The sequence below is a fragment of the Macaca fascicularis genome, chromosome 1 (genome assembly GCF_037993035.2).
Source record: "Macaca fascicularis isolate 582-1 chromosome 1, T2T-MFA8v1.1".
NCBI classification, from domain to species: Eukaryota; Metazoa; Chordata; class Mammalia; order Primates; family Cercopithecidae; genus Macaca; species Macaca fascicularis.
In genome coordinates, this window is record NC_088375.1 from 37,828,700 (window position 1) to 37,846,854 (window position 18,155).

Genomic DNA, 18,155 nt, shown 5'->3' on the forward strand with positions numbered 1-18,155 from the left:
TCTCGGTTACTTATAAGTAGCTCTTTACAATTACAAGCATGATAGGCTTACCTACCACTTCCCAATCCATTTCTTGTTTGCTATGTTCCTCAGATCACCATGCCTAATTTGGAGCTTTTGTGTTCAGATGCTGTGGGCTGAAGTGTTCTACTGTTTAATGGGAAATGTTGAGATTTTTGATCTTTCAATTTAGGGAATGTCTACCTAGAAATCAATTAGAGCAAGGACATGAACATAAGAACCATGACTCCAATTACAGAATCGACTGGCAAGTGGGGAATAGAAAGACAGGAGGCCAACCAGACTGTCCTTTAATTAGATTATCTATTCTGCCTTCAAAGAGTAGTAGAAAAGAGGATCAGTCTTTAAAAAAGATATCAAGAATTTTCAACTCTGAATTGTCTGTATACGTCTAAGCACCTTGACAAAGGATAGGTATTTGAGTGAAACAAAGAAAAGACAATTATCTTAAATTATTCTCTAATCCAATTGTAGTGTTTAGGGACCCAAATGTAAGTTATTCGTCTCTTACTCATTTTTTGTATGCCTAGCATATAATAGGCACTTAAGAAATATTCAATCATGAACATAATTATTTGGAATGATTATGACTTACTAATATAAAGCCCATTCAGTTTTAAATCTTTATTAATAATTATCTTAAATCTACTATAATTCACTTACTATTATAATTATGATGCCTTAATAAACCACATCACCAAGTCTCTATAAAATCTTTACTCTGTTAATCTTCTTTGTGTGTTAAAATGGAATTGATATTAAAGCATGAGTATAAGCCCGAACATTTTTTCTCAATAATCTCAGAATAGGATATAGGAACCAAAACCTTAGTCTTTGCAGACATTCTGTTTTAAAATATATTACAAAGAATAAATGGAATTGAATGTCAAGAATGAGTAAGTGAAAGCTTTTACTCATCTGGTTTACAACTTATATCAGCTAATTTTTCTAGATTTAAATTGATTAAATTTTTTTTGTTGTTTCATTTCAAACGACCACACCAGAAAAGGGTTGTTTGTCATGATTATTTATGCTTTTCCCTTCTGTTTTATCTTAAAGGAAATGTTCAAATTTAATAAATATGAAGTTGTTATAAACAGCAACAGAAACTATTCTAATGAATTAAAATAGATTATATGTTTGAAATCTTTTTAATAGATGAAACATTAGGGTAAAATAAAAATACCCAGCTGAATTAAAAATAAACAAAATTACATAATAGAGTTAAAATGTAAAAAAATTCAAGCATGCTTAAAATTGAAGCTACAAAAGCATAAAAACACACAACCTAAATACTTCAAATATTTAAAAAATCTTATTAAAAAAGGAGTTTATTCCACCTCCGTATCCTGTTTCTAAATAAATATGAAAAACCTATAAGGAATATACATAAATGACAAAATAATATACAAAGTTTAAAGACCCAAATTCTCAAATAAGGAAAGGCAAAAAGTACCCATAATCCTCCTAAATGATTCTTTACCATATCTTTAAAATGGTAGAGAATTATGGAAGCTCCCTTCCATTTGGCCTGTTTTTCTCTGTTCTGACTCTTACAGGATTCTAAACTATCACCTAATACTTTGAGACTGGATTCAAAAACAGCTACTCCTCTTTATAAGTTTAAGCAGAACCTTGAGTCTTCACAATCCTTACTTAAAACTGTCTCCCATGACCTCCTTCATCTTTTAACCGTATTATTATGTTTGTGTTCTTCTGTTCAATTGAAGGTGAGGATCATGGTATAATTTAACTTTATATACTACGATTTCTTTTATCCTTTGTATCTGCACAAAACTTTGCATATAGTAAAAGTTAAGTAAGCACAAAAACAAAACAAAACAAAAAACAGGTCAGGTATAGTGGTTCATGCCTGTAATTCGGCACTTTGGGAGGCTGAGGCAGGTGAATCGCTTGAGCTCAGGAGTTTTGAGACCGGCCTGGGTGACAGAAAGACACCCTATCTCAAAAGAAAAATAAACTACTTGCAAGAAAAATAAATATAGTTGACTTTCTTGATTTTTGGCATTTTCAAGTACCTGGAATAGGGCCCAGAGTAGGGAAAAAATGCTGATAAGGACCATATTAGACACGTTGTGACCAGTTGGCTCTGTATAGAAGAATTCTTCTAGCTGGTTTGAGAAAGCAATGAAAGGCCTGTCTTTGCCTATAAAATATGAGATGCAACAGAGGAAAAAGAGACTGAAAAGTGAAAAGTTAAAAAACAGCAAGGAGTAAAGAGCACAAATGGGTAAGAGGCCAGCAGAGCCTAATGGCAATTAGAAGGAATGGGGTAGCCACAGTAGCAGGCAGCAGAAATTAGAAGCTGTGACAGAGGTGGCAAGTTGTAGACATTTTAGACCACAGAGAATAGCCAGCCATAAAGAGGACTGGGCTGCATGCCAACCAGTAGATTTCAGCAATCACAAGAGAGAAAGAGAAGCTTTAGCCTTATGTCTCACACCAGTTATAAATACCCATGGTATAGTAAAATGATTTAAGAAGGAAGCAATGAAGTATGGAATATATTTTAGAAAAAGTATTTTATAGAAAAACAGTTTAAAAATAAAAGGCAGAATGTAACTGTTCAGCTAACTGAAATGAACACTTATCTAGAATGTTTAATCTTCCAGTGTTAGACAGTTGAGACTCCACTGCTGTAAGGAAAGAAAAAGGAGCAAACATTGACTGAATACCCATTGTGTGCTGGAAATTTTACACACACCATTTCTTTTCATTCTCACAACAACCCTATTATGTAAATACTATTATTCCCATTTTCAAAATGAGTAAAATGACGCTCAGAAGTATTATATAACTTGCCCAAGGTCCCAGGCCCTTCTAACAACAAAATCCGTATTTCTCAACTATGCTACTAGAAAAGAGAAAGGAGAATCAACACAGATAATACAAATAAAAAGAAATGCAGTTAAAATTTTTTCTTTTTGGCTGGGCGCGGTGGCTCATGCCTGTAATCCCAGCACTTTGGGAGGCCGAGGCAGGCAGATCATAAGGTTAGGAGATCGAGACCATCCTGGTTAACACAGTGAAACCCTGTCTCTACTAAAAAATAAAAAAAAATTAGCCAGGCATGGTGGCGGGCGCCTGTAGTCCCAGGTACTCGGGAGCCTGAGGCAGGAGAATGGCGTGATCCGGGAGCTGGAGCTTACAGTGAGCAGAGATCGCACCACTGCACTCCAGCCTGGGCAACAGAGCAAGACTCCGTCTCACAAAAAATAAATAAAAAAATAAAAAATAAATAGATAAATACATATATAAATTTATTTTTTTCAGGTTAAAGACAACAGGTGGCATAAGTTACGGTATCACATACAGCATGCTTGTGTAATTCCTATTATCCAAATCTCAAAATTGACATATCATCAGAGAGTAAATAATCTTACTCTTCAACACTATACACTCTTCTCTACCTCTGCCTCAGTTGATTGCTGTACTTTTTCAAGTTATACATATTTTGAGAAGCTGGAGCTTAGTCTCTCTATGTTTGTATCAATTTACTGAGCTGGTCTAGCATTCAAAGTTAGGTAAATAAGAACAAAGCCAAACTCTTTGAATGGTGTCTTGCTTACTGAACACTGTTTCTGTAACACTATTCAGTAAAAACTCAATATACCTTAATCCACTCTATTCTAAATCCCTTGATGGTGAATGACCAGAAGTACAAAAGAAAAATCCAGGAAATAATTATTTTCTTTCATATTCTCATTCACCTTTCACTTTCACAGTGAAAATTTGCACAGTCTGTTAGGTCCACAAAACAGTTCCTCCTTTACAGAGGGTGCTATGAAACAGGCACTTCCATTAGTTGTTCTTAGGAGCGTACATTAGTACAAATCTTTTAGAAAATGTTCATTTCCTTTGACTTAGCATTTCAAAAAGGTATCCTAAAAATACTTCAAATATTTAAAAAATCTTATAAAAAAAGAGTTTATTCCAGTATTATCTAGAATAGTAAGGAATTACAAACAATCTAAGTGTCCAGCAACACAGGGAAAGTTGAGTAGATTATTAAGCAGCAATTTTAAATGATGGTCATAAAATATTTATAACTTAGAACATCATCACAATATTATTAACGTAAAATGGAATAAAAATGTTTTTATACTATGATCTAAACTACATAAAGCAAGCAAATAAACCAAAAAACATTATATATTTAAAAATGTTTTAAAAACCTACCACAATGTAAACAGTAGGTCTATTTTTTTAAACTTTTCTGTATATTCTAATATTTCCATTATGAACAAGTGCTATCTTTGTAATGAAAATTTTTAAAACCTTAAAATTTTAAAGTTACATTGTTTTACAATGTAGCAAAACCTAGCCTGTAGCAGCTCCCTAGCCTGTAGCAGCTCCCTGAAAACCAGCAGCATGTGCTGGAGATCTGAAATTCTCAAGCTAAAATTTTAGATATCCAATCCAGCTTGAGAGAGATGGTAAGCATACTGGATGAGAGATACAGATAGCAAGTGTTGACAGGCTGGATCGGTTAGATCTAACGAGACGGAATTCAACAGACATAGAGAAAAGATCCCGTACCAAGGACCAAGTAGTCACAAACTACATCGTGGAGTAATCTTAGGAGAAACATAGAAGATTTAGGGGCTTTAGTAGAGTGTGAGCTCAGTGAATTTTGATGTAGCTACTCAAAAGCAAATTAAATTTTAGAAATACATTAATAGGTGGATACTGTTAGAATGAGGAAAGTGATAGTGCTTGTGGTAGGCAGAAATCCAAAGTAAGCCCCGATGACCCAGGCCCTTGTATAATTCCCCTCACCTTGAGTGAGGGTGGGACCAGTGAATGTGATGGGAAACCACTTTCATGATGGAGGGCAGAGATGGAATGGAGAGAGCTGGCCTCAAAGAAGCAAGTAGCCATGTTGACCATTTTGCGAACTGCGTAAGGAAAGGGATGGTGTCTAGGCATGATGGCCTCAAATAACTAAGAGAACTGCGAATTCCAGATGAGAATGAAGACTTATGAAGCCTTGAGCAGAGGACCCAGATAAGCCATGCCATAATGCTTGACCTAGGGAGACTGTGAGAAAACAAATGTGTGTTAAGTTGCTAAATTTGTGGTAATTTATTATGCAGCAATAGAAAACTAATACAGGCTGGGCATGGTGGCTCATGCCTGTAATCCCAGTACTTTGGGAGGCCAAGGCAAGAAAATCACTTGAGCTCTGGAATTCAAGACTAGCCCAGGCAACATGGCAAAACCGCATCTACAAAAAATACAAAAATTAGCCAGGTATAGTGGTGTGCATCTGTAGTCCCAGCTACCTGGGAGGCTGAGGTGGGAGGATTGCTTGAGCCTAGAAGGTCCAGGCTGCAGTGAGCTGTGACCATGCCACTGCACTGCACCCGGGGTGATAGAGTGAGACCTTGTCTCAAAAACAAAAAACAAAACAAAACAAAAAAACCATAACAAAAAAACAAAAAAAAACCCCAAACCCAAACTAATACAGAGCTATTCTTTTCTGGGGTCAGATGATTCCTGCAGTGTTAGTAGCAAAGAGCTGTGGGTGAAAAGTACCTTGAAAGATATACATAAAGAGCCTAAAATAGGCTTTGGCTGGATGGTAAAGTAACTCTAAATCATGTCATGTTAGGAATGAAAGACGAAATATCTGAAAACAATGAAATTGCTTGCTTCTATATGGCTATACATTTTAGAAGTAGGGAGAGTATGAGAAAATTATAGGGAGTCAAACAATTTTTCAACAGAAAGATTTTTTTTTTTTTTTTTTTTTTTGAGACAGAGTCATGTTTTGTCGCTTAGGCTAGAGTACAGTGGCATAATCTCGGCTCACTGCAGCCTCCCCCTCCCGGGGGTTCAAGCAATTCTCCTGCCTCAGCCTCCTGAGTAGCAAGGATTACAAGTGCCTGCCATCATGTCCAGCTAATTTAGTACAAACAGGGTTTCACCATATTGGCTCAGCTGGTAGAAAGCTCTTTTCAAACTTAAAACGGCTACCTTAATATTCCTTCAATTCCCTATCCTTGGAAGTTTTCAAGCTTAGATGGATGACTGATTAGCAGGCATATATAAAGAGGTTCTAGGATGGGCGCGGTGGCTCACATCCGTAATCCCAGCACTTTGGGAGGCTGAGGTGGGCAGATCATGAGGTCAAGAAATGGAGACTATCCTGGCTAACATGGTGAAACCCCGTCTCTACTAAAAATACAAAAAATTAGCCGGGTGTAGTGGCCAGCGCCCGTAGTCCCAGCTACTCGGGAGGCTGAGGCAGGAGAATGGCGTGAACCTGGGAGGTGGTTCCAGCCTGGGTGACAGAGAGAGACTTCGTCTCAAAAAAAAAAAAAAAAAAAAAAAAAAAAAAAAAAAAAAAGGGAGAGAGAGAGATTCTAAGCATTTCTAGATGGTCTGATTAATAATCTTGTTTCTCTCTTAGGCATTTGCATCTTTAAATACTGTATGTGTATAAAGAGGTACTTTCTATTGACAGCATAAATATTTGCAGAACCTAGTGTATTGTAGGCAGCCAATAAATATTTGCTGAACGAATAAATGCACAAAAGAAAAATACAACGAAAGAAAAAATGAGAATATTAATATCCTAGGATCTAATTGTCTTTTAATGTTCCTTTTGGGCAAATTAAAAATAAAACTTTGATGGCAATGAAGGTAGCAGCGGTTATCTCTGGGAGAAAGAAGTATGTCTTTTTCTTGCAAATAAATCAATATGGAGAAGTGACAAGAGCTCTGGACTGTGAGTTTTAGTCTTGGCACCACCACTCTTAGTTCAAAAAATGAACTGAAATGATTAATCCTGGGGTTCAGGCTGAGTTAGAAGGCATGTTAAGGCATGAAGAAGTGTAGGATCAGGACAACTGAGGAAATGGGAGCTATTAAGAGTATTAAGATCTAGAGAAGTTTCAGAATTTGAGGTTGTGACAGGAAGCAAGCTCAAAGATGTTAAGTGTTCAAGTAAGTTAAAATGGAGTATAAATGAATGTAGCCAGGGTTGAGGGGTTTTCACAGACCAAGACTGGTCAGCGTTAGTATGAATGTTGAAGTGTCTGAATAGGATAGCTTTAGATGGAATGGAGAAGTAAATTGTAAGCCTAACCCTCCATTAATTAAAAATTCAGTCCAAAAAGCTATCAATTTTTAAACAGTCTAATTCATTTTTTGATATACAAATATTCCTTATTTCTTGTCTGCTATATTCCATAGCCTTCTAAAACTTTAGTTTCTACTTATTCAACTGCTTTTACTAAGAACTTATGACAAATGTATTAGGCAACATATCAACAAATAAAATCCGAACAAGCTTTCTTTTTGCTCTTATAATTTTTTTTCTCTCAGGTTAATAGGACAAAATATCATTAGGAATCAAAAATATAATTGAATATTACCCTTTTCAGTAAAAACGTTATTCACAGCATTTATACGCAAAGGGGAAAATTTTTCCTGAGTTTTTTTAACCCGCTTTAGGATGTTGCGAGAGCATTATCACTTGTTTAATATCATAACTTTGTATCCTTTATTTAACTTAATTCTTCTTACAAAGTCAGCTTTTATTTACTTATTAAAAAGAACAGAACGTTTCACGAATTTGCATGTCAGGGGCCATGCTAATCTTCTCTGTATTGTTCCATTTTTTTTAGTATAATAAAAAATATAAGTAAAAATTTTTAATTTAGTATAAAACATATAAATAATTTTTTAGTATAATAAATTTTATGTGTTGCCAAAGCAACCACTAAAGTTAGCTTTTTAAAATGGATTTAATTTTTCCATTAAAGATGGGCTTTGTTTGATTCATATGACCTTGTTTATTAGTGGGCCTTCCTCTTTAATATTGTTTTATACTGAAATAAATCACTTCCTATTCTTGTTAGCTTCTTTCTATCCTGCAGAGTTTTATTAATGTTTCAAATCTTCTTCGGTTTTTCCTCTAAATGTCACTGTAAAACTGATTTTTTTCCCTCAAGTTATGAAATCTTTAAGCTATCAGAAAATCACATAAATATATATTTTTTTCTATTTGTATTCTCCTAATTCCCCCCGCTAACAACTGCATAATTTTGATGTAATCAACCAGGCTACACAATAATAGTACAACTAAAGGTGTTTCAATCCTCTCCAGTGGTTTTTTTTTTTGTTGTTTTTTTTTTTTTTGAGCAGGGTCTTGCTCTGTTGCTCAGGCTGGAGTATAGTGGTGCAATCATAGCTCACTGCAGCCTCAATCTCCTGGGCTCTAGCGATCTCCCTGCCTCAGCCTCCAAAGTAGCTGGGACTATAAACGCAGGCCATTATGCCTGGCTAATTTTTTTTTTACTTGTATTAATAGAAAAGATGAGGTCTTGCTATGTTGCTCAGGCTGGTCTCCAACTTCTAAGCTCAAGTGATTCTTCCACCTTGGCCACCCAAAGTGCTTGGATTACAGATGTGAGCCACCGTGCCTAGCCGACTCCTAAATCTGATTTCTTCCCAGCATTTCACTCAATGTGTTAAGAGACCCTAGTTCAGATATCTGAGAAATCAATCTATATTTTCTATTGTTGTTCCTGAAACACAAATCCCTGGTCAATTAAACATCAATAACCAAAATTAATACAAGAGTATCTTCACTGGTATTCCTTCCTATTCCCTTTCTTCCTAGTAACAGTACACTGTTACTAATCACTCTAAAAAATTCCTTATAGTGCTAATTTAAAACACATCCACACTCACCCAAATTCCTTAATCTGAGTATTCATGGCTTCCACAGTCTGCCTGAGCTATTTCTGCCACCTGTCCCTTTCCACACCTCAGCTTCATTCAAATATCACCTAGCCTTTATTGTACAAGACAGGCCGCAATTCATAACTGACGACGTCTCTAACTACTGTGCCCCCTAATAATCTCTCCCTTTTTTTTCCTCTTACCTCTCCCAATGCACTTGCAGATGATCTCTCATTATGGGATCTGATTATAGTCTGACTCATAATTGTTCTTTAGTAATTTAAAGAGTTTTCTACTGTCTCAGTTAGATAGTAAACGACGTCAGTGCAGGAACCACAGTTTATACCTCTTGTGTCTCCTAGTGTCTTGTTGTATCCAGGTCATGGAGTAAGTATTTAATAAAATATTTGAGTTAAATTTAATAATTTCAGGGCTGTTTATATTGCCGATTTTATTATTATGGTAATCTATATGCAGAATTTCTAGTAATTACTCTTAACCATAATAAATAATCCTATGAAATATAATATAGATGAATTATGGATATCTATTTCCATAGAAAAGTGATATAAATATACAGGTTTATTCTCAATCTAGACATCTTTATGTCATTCTATAGCTTATATTACTTTCCAGGTATCCCTTTAATCTGGGTGCTGTCAGTTACCTGCCACATATTACTTTTTTTTTTTTTTAGATGGAGTCTCACTCTGTCGCCCAGGCTGGAGTACAGCGGCACAATCTCGGCTCACTGCAACCTCTGCCTCCCAGAGTTCAAGCAAGTCTCCTGCCTCAGCCTCCCGAGTAGCTGGGACTACAGGTGCGTGCCATCACGCCCGGCTAATTTTTTGTATTTTTAGTAGAGATGGGATTTCACTGTGTTAGCCATGATGATCTCTATCTCCTGACCTCGTGATCTGCCCGCCTCAGCCTCCCAAAGTGCTGGAATTACAAGCGTGAGCCACTGCATCTGGCCCAATATTACTTTTTTTTTTTTTGGATAGGGCAATCAGATACTGCTTCACATCTCTATTAAGATGGCTAGTATCAAAAACACAGCAAATGATAAGTGTTGGCTAGGATTTGGGGAGAGTGGAACCTTCAAGTATTGCTAGTGAGAATGTAAAACGGTGTATCTCCTGTAAAAAGGGCTTGGCAATTCCTCAACAAATTAAATAGATAATTATCTTATGATCCAGCAATTCCACTTCCCAGAATTGAAAGCAGGGACGTGAACAGGTATTTTTATATCCATGTTCACAGTGGCATCACATACAATAACTAAAAGGTTGGAACAATATGAATATCCATCAGCAGATGAAAACATAAACAAAATATGGTATATACATACATAAACTGAATATTATTCGGCCTCAAAAAGGAATGCAATTCTGACACATGCTACAACATGAGCCTTAAAGACATTATGCTAAATAAAATAAGCCAGACACAAAAGGACAAATATGCTACAATTCCACTTACATGAGGTACACGGAGTAGTCAAATTCACAGAGACAGAAAGTAGAATGATGGTGGCCAGGAAGTAGGGTGGGGATAATGTGCATTTATTGTTTAATGAGCATAAATTTTCAGTTTGGGAGGATAAAAAAGTTCTGGAGATAGATGGTGGTAATGATTGCACAACAATGTGAATGGATGAATAAATGAATGCTTTATTATTATTATTATTATTATTATTATTATTTTAGAGATGAGGTCTTGCTACGTTGTCCAGGCTGGCCTCAAACTCCTGGGCTCAAGTGATCCTCTTGCCTTAGGCTCCTGAGGATCAGGAAGTTTTCACCTTGTTGGCCAGGCTGGTCTCTTACTCCTGATCTAAGATGATCCACTCGCCTCGGCCTCCCAAAAGCTGGGATTACAGGTGTGAGCCTCCGTACCCAGCCACATTTTTTATAGGTTTTGTTAGATTTGGGTTCAACATTCTTTGGAAGAATGCAAGTGTTACTCTGCTTTCTACTGAGAGGGGGTCTTAAAAAGCAGATGGCATTTGAGACAGTGTGGATGGAAGTATGTGAGAGACAGTAAGGGTAAACACTACAGGTAAAGAACAAACATGACCAAAGGCACTGATAGAGCAAGTGTGTGATATGTACAAGGGAAGAAACTACATTAACTAGATATAAGATTTTCAACACTGTTCACTGTACTTTATACACAGGGTACATCCCATTCAGCCCTGCTGAATCAGCATATCTAAGGATGAAGGCTCAGATACCTTTATTTTTACAAAGTTCCCAAGAAAATTCAATAACCAGGTCTGAAACTTACTGGCCTGGAGAATAGTGTACCTTTAAGTAGCTTGTTCTTGGTATGTCAAGCTCATTCCTACTTCAGGGACTTTTTATCACGACTTACAGCAACTTCTCTGCATTGAATTCTCAGCTTGTCATTTTCTCAGTAAAGTCTTACCTGATCACTCTTTAAAGTAACCGCCACTATTTTCTTTTCTTTCTTTCTTTTTTTTTTTTTCCTTGAGACGGAGTCTCGCTCTCACCCAGGCTGGAGTGCAGTGGCGCAATCTTGGCTCACTGCAAGCTCTGCCTCCCGGGTTCATGCCATTCTCCTGCCTCAGCCTCCCGACTAGCTGGGACTACAGGCGCCTGCCACCATGACCAGCTAATTTTTTGTATTTTAGTAGAGATGGGGGTTTCACCGTGTTAGCCAGGATAGTCTCAACCTCCGGACCTCGTCATCTGCCTGCCCTGGCCTCCCAAAGTGCTGGGATTACAGGAGTGAGGCACCGTGCCCAGTCACCACCACTATTTTATTTCTTAGAACTTAACTGATACTATCTTGTTTTTGGCATACTTTCTTCATTAGAATGTATGCTCCAAAAGAACACGAATCTTCTCTTGTTTACTATAATTCTAATGCCTAGAAGAGGTATGGGGTACATAAAAGGTAGACGCTAAATATCCACAGAATGAATGGATAAATTTGGCTGACTTAGGAAATTCTTTTTGGAATATTCTTACATAATACAGACAGAAAATAATAAAATTATTATTTAAGCTTATCTTCACTAAGATTGGTTAGTAAGTACTTCTCAAGAATTTCTTTTTGTCATTTTAGATGTTTTACTCTGTGATAGCCCATGTCACCTTATTGGTTAACAGAAAAAATTTGGGCAGCATTTCATAGAAGACAACTGCAACTCTGAACATCTATCCAATCAGTTCAATAATAATTTCCAAATGTACTTAATGGCCTATTAAATCAGTAATTAGAAATCAAATTTTGCTAGGCTGCAAAAGATGTCAGAATTATGTATGCTCAAGGTATTTTAAAATTAAAATTGTATTTAATTAGCATTCCTCAGAGAAAGATATTTTAAAATTAAAATTTTATTTAATTAGTGTGCCCATAATCTATATTAAAAATTTATTTGTACCCTGCTGACTTACAAAAATATATGCAGGGCAGGGTAAAAATACAAAAAGAGCTTGTGGTGGTTAAAAAAATTCAGTAACATAAAACAGTTAATAACCAAAAAAAAAAAAAAAAAAAAAAAAAGCCCAGCAAAGAAAATGATTTAAGGTTTAAGGAACAGAAAAAATATCAAGAAAGCAAAATAACTTTTAATATAGATTGTTTTGTGGGTGTTTGAAAACATTTCCTCCCTTCATCCACACTTTTGTGAGTTAAAGTTAATGGATTTCTATTGCATTCCTGTTGTCACTACTGCCAAATGCTTTCGTATGGATAAGGCAGATACCTGGTTATTTAAGGAGCAGGATAAATGGGCCAAGACAGCTTTCCCTATCCCCAATTCACCAGGGAACGTTTGAGAATTCCACCTGACATGAGGACAGCACTGTGCTCTTAAACAATCTGCAGTTTGATCCGATTGTTCCCCAGTGGGGGAGGTAGGCCACAGCTCACTCAAGAGTCATTGATTGGATTAACAGCCTAATTCCCAACAGATGAATAGAATACTGATGTCTTGTCAGCCCAGATCACAAAAGGAAAACACAATCTGCTTCTACAGCTCAGAGATTTAACCCTCTATTTACCCTGAAGCCACAATGTCAGTTTTGAGTACTGTAATTTATTCATAACTATTTGCCTATAAATATTATCAAATGTGGTTTCATCACCACCCACAAGCCTTCCATCCCCCTTTATGGTATTTTTTTTTTTTAAACACTTGCTATGGACTAGGGGATATGGTAATTTTAAAAAACGTTTAAAAACATGGAAAGATTTTTACTTCTATTTTTACTGTACACATTAGTCTTGCCGCCTAAATTCTTTCCTGGGTCTCCTAAAGAAATGTTAAATAAGCTGCTTTCTTTAGGGCCCTGATAAAGTAGGACTGCCAATGAAAGAAAAGTAACAAAACCCATGCATTCAAAGATAAAACTATTTTGAGCTTTTTTTTCTAGTATAAGTGACTGATTTTAAGAAGAATGAATGACTGTATTAAGGGGAATAGATTCTCAATAAATGTCAGCTTTAGTTTATTCCCCTGCTGTACCGCTATCTACCAGACCTTCTGTAATTTAACAACTTTTGTGTACGACTGTACAACTAAGAACCAAATAATAAGGTCTTATTTCTGATATAGTTTTAAAAGAATAAGAACAAAACACGTCCTCCAAGTCACGTATGAATTAGAATTCTATAATAAAGACATACGCAGCATAGTCTCTGAATAGTAAAGCACACAAAGATGCAGTATTCTAGGTGGCTTCAATAATACCTTATTTTGTATAACTTTCTGCATGCTATATACTGTCAATATAACAACGACAAGAAAGATTTATGTCAATTGTGAGTAAAAACAATGATAGTAGTGGCTAATGCTGTTTACTGCACTAGGCAATTTTTACATGAGTTCTTTTATTAATCCCACCCAACCACCTTATGAAATAGGTACTAAGTTATCTCATTTCACAAATGAAGAAACTTACGCTTAGTCAGGTTAAGTAACTTGTCCAAGGTCACATGATTTGTAAGTGGCAGAGGCAGAACTTAGAAGGTCTCTGGCTCCCAACCTTATGCTCTTAAATATGACTAGAATTTCAAGGGTTTCTCTGTGTATCTTCATATGTATATGGAGGTTTTACAGTATTCTGATCTTAAGATTCATTCTTCTCTTTGAATATGTTATCATTCTTTTTGGAAAACATCTTTATATGCATGTCCTGTACTGAATTTTCTTTTTCTTTAGGAGATTTCAGCAAGGATGTCATAATAGCTCACTAAAATTAGCCATGTCAAAACCAGAGCTCAGTTTTTTTTTGCCCATGGCTTTGAAGTCATGCTCAACTTCTCTTTTATTTTTTATATTATCTTTCATCAAGTGAGGTTAATTGAATTCTCCTTCTGTACTATATATCTCTGGTTCCTTCTTTTTCTACACTAGTGAACTCTATCCAGGCCCTCACTTCCTAAACCACTAACTCCTACAAGAGCTTCCTTAATAATTTATCTAGTCTCCCATCCCTTTTGCAAGCATTGTCTTATGCAAGCCACTACTCTGTTTAAAACTTTGAAGCATATTCCAATTGTCTTCAAGTCATATAAGAATTTCTAACTACGGATTTCCCTAGCTTCGAACAGCATCTGTCATATTGCTATAATTTTTTTTTTTTTTGAGACGGAGTCTTGCTCTGTTGCCCAGACTAGGGTGCAGTAGCACGATCTCGGCTCACTATAACCTCTGCCTCCCGGGTTTCAAGCGATTCTCCTGTCTCAGCCTCCTGAGTAGCTGGGACTACAGGTGCACACCACCATGCCCGGCTAATTTTTTTTGTATTTTTAGTAAAGACGGGTTTCACCATATTGGTCAGGCTGGTCTCGAACTCCTGACCTCAAGTGACCCACGTGCCTTGGCCTCCCAAAGTGCAGGGATTAGAAAGAGCCACTGCGCCCGACCTATTGTTATAATTTTTAAGACAGGGTCTTACTCTGTCACCCAGGCTGGAGTGCAGTGGCATGATCACGACTCACTGCAGCCTTGACCTCCCTGGACTCAGGTGATCCTGCCACCTCAGCCTTCCAAGTAGCTGAAACTACAGGTGTGTGCCACCATGCCCAGCTATTTTTTGTACTTTTTGTAGAGATGGGGTTTTACCATGTCACTCAGACTAGTCTTGAACACCTGGGCTCAAGCTATCCACCTGTCTCAGCCTCCCAAAGTGCTGAGATTACAGGTGTGAACCACTATGCCCGGCCTATTGTTATAATTTTTAAAATTAACATTGTATATACAGGAAGTTTAGATCAGTTCAAATATGATAATATATCATATAATGAAAACAGATTGTTGGATGGGCGTGCTGGTTTCCGCCTGTAATCCCAGCACTTTGGGAGGCTGCAGCAGCTGAATTGCTTGAGTTCGTAAGTTCAAGACCAACCTGGGCAGTATGGCGAAACCCCATCTCTACAAAAAAAAAACCAAAAAACAAAAAACAAAACACAAAAATCAGCCAGGTTGTGGTGGTGTGTACTTGTAGTTCCAGCCACTTGGGAGGCTCAGGTGAGAGGATGGCTTGAGCCCAGGCAGCGGAAGTTGCAGTGAGCCAAGATTAAGCCACTGCACTCCAGCCTGGGCAACAGAGTCAGACCTTGTCTCAAAAAAAAAAAAAAAAAAAAAGGAAAAATAAGATTGTTTATATTAGGTATAATGATATTATAATCTAATTCCTTACGGTTACACTTCTATCATAACCATTACAGTAAAAGACATTTTTGAAAACTAACAATGACTAACAGGAAGAGAAGATTACATTATTTGGAAAGAGACAAGGAAAAAGCTCAACTAACACCAATTAAAAAAATCATTTACAAGATATCAACAGCATAAAATATTTTTAACACTACTGAGCTTTCCACAGATCTTTCTTGATTCAGACATGCTGTTCTTTAAGAAAATTAAAACATTTATATATCATTTTACACAACACTTTATATATGCCAACTTATTTGAAACTAACATCCTGAAATAAGTAAGGTAGGTATTAGTAGCTATATTTCGTGGATAAGGAAAGTCAAGTTCAACAAGATTAAATCACCTGCCCCAATTGATAGCATGCCAAACAGCAGAGTTAGTGCTTAAATTTATGTTCCTTGATACAAATGGAATAAGTAAAGAAATGGCAAGTTTTGAGATACTAATGTCTAATTCCCATTTCTAGAGCACAAGCAAAAAGTACTGTTCAATTTGGATAATAAAACACAAGCTACTAATATTCTGGCTAGCCAAGATCCCTCTGCATCCCTGCCCCAAATATGCTGCCAACATTCATTCAGATAAGCATGAAGAAATACAACTAAGAGAAGAGAGGACAGCCTCAATAATCAAAACAGCAACTTTATACTAAGATTAAATGATCTAAAACAAGTGTTTTGAAGATACAAATGTCACAAACACATTCTATCACCAGCACACATCAAGACAGGTCTCACTAGAGATTCCCTAGAAGCTGGAAGACTTTCAGGAAGATGATCCTCAAAGTCTTCCTCTTCTCAGTATATGAAAGAAGGAGCAACAGTGTGCATGAAGAAGCAGAACTGCTTCCCTACAGGTGAAAGACTTGGCAAGGCCTTCATGGTGCTAGAGACTTGATGCTCTTGCCAGCAGAGCTTATTTAATAAGCTCTTGTAATTCTTTGGTTGTTCCTATTGTGTGAACTCTTGAATTTGGGGTAAAATTTTATAGCCCTCAATAACATAAATTGGGCAGAGAGAAATCATTGTTCTGGATACCCTGGTCAGGGATAAAGTTGCCTAACAATGCTGGAAAGTATGGCAGCCATTAAAAAAAAAAAATTCCTTGAAGGGCATGTTGTTTTTAACAGAGAGGTTTTCACATTCTACATGTCTGCAACTTTAGACTTCTATCATGTAATACAAAAACAGCATTTTAGGGCCGAGCACGGTGGCTCACACCTGTAAACCTAGCACTTTGGGAGGCCAAGGTAGGGGGATCCTGAGGTCAGGAGTTCGAGATCAGCGTGACCAACATGGTGAAACCCCGTCTCTACTAAAAATACAAAAATTAGCTGGGCATGGTGGCGTGTGCCTGTAATCCCAGCTACTCAGGAGGCTGAGGCAAGAGAATTGCTTGAACCCAGGAGGTGGAGGTTGCGGTGAGCTGAGATCGCACCATTGCACTTCAGCCTGGGCAACGGAGCAAGACTCCATCTCAAAAAAAAAACAAAAAAAAAGAAAGAAATCCACAGCATTTTAGCAGATATTCTAAAATAAGTAATATTACTTTGGTTATCCTTAAAAAAAAAAAAAGTAACATTAGCAATATCATACAGAAACCAAAAACAACCAAAACCAAAAAACACCCCAAAATAAAACAATTTTAATAACAAAATCAAATCAACGATATACTCTTTGTGGTAAAAGAAATATATTTTGTCTCATTACGGAAACCAGGTTAAAGATGAGGGCTTGAACAGTTGTGTCCTGAAACTAGCAGACTGCAGGTTTTATAAATACATACAGAAATAATTAAAATATAAGGGGTTTAGAGGGATTAATCTCCTTTGAATAATCTCTGCCACAAAGCCTGTAAAGACACTGCTGGCACCAGGCCCATGTCAGACCAGCTGTCGGATATCAGAGCAGTGGAGAGATTAACTGCTACCACTTCTGCACTGACCTCCTCTATACAGTCTTCACTGCACTCCATCTTCAGTACTCACTGCACCAGAGGTAAACTTAAGCTTAATAATACCAGTACAATGTGGAAAATTATCATTTGACTTGATTTACCTATCCTTTGCTGAGGACAAAAAAAAAAAAGAAGAAAGGTGCTGGAAGGGAATCACAAAATACAGGGCTTCAAGGACTCTAGGGAAATGCAGAAGGGCTCCAGAAAAGTGCTGATTACCTGATTTCATTCATTTAACCCACAGCAATTTCAAAGTCACCTTTAATTATTTTCAAACTGAGTTTTAAGTAATGCAGATAGTACCCTTAATCCCAAAGGAAGCACAAAGCGACTGATAACTCTTTTAAAATAACATTTATTTTACTTGAAAGCTAGTCACAAATTCAACATATATTTTTTAAAAGGTGACAGTGCCAATAAATAAAACAAAAATATTTATAATACGAGTGAGATGGATTTTTTTTGGCCTCCCCGTATCGCTATTGTACAATATTTCCAGGACTTTAGAAGGAAACCATTAAAAAAAATAGCTTTGAGGATGACACGAAATCAATGTATGTAAAACCCCCTATAAAAATACAAAGTGTTATGCAAATATAAGATGCCTGTATTGTTTTATGAAAAGGATTTGTTAGGATGGAATTTACTTGGACTGATGGAAGAAAAGTGTTAAACAAAAGAAAATTATGAATTACTACCAAGTATTTAGACATTTTAGACATTTAGAAGACATACATGTACTCATCATCATATGTATTTTTCCACC

The 18,155-nt window shown here is 36.6% G+C and overlaps 1 protein-coding gene and 1 pseudogene across 5 annotated transcripts in view; both read right to left on the reverse strand.

Annotated features, from left to right (window-relative positions):
• Positions 1-18,155, reverse strand: part of ACBD6 (acyl-CoA binding domain containing 6) — a 227,741-nt gene that overhangs the window by 64,736 nt on the left and 144,850 nt on the right. The gene's annotated exons all lie outside the window — the stretch shown is intronic.
• On the reverse strand, positions 7,601-7,693 carry LOC123570954 (U6 spliceosomal RNA; annotated as a pseudogene).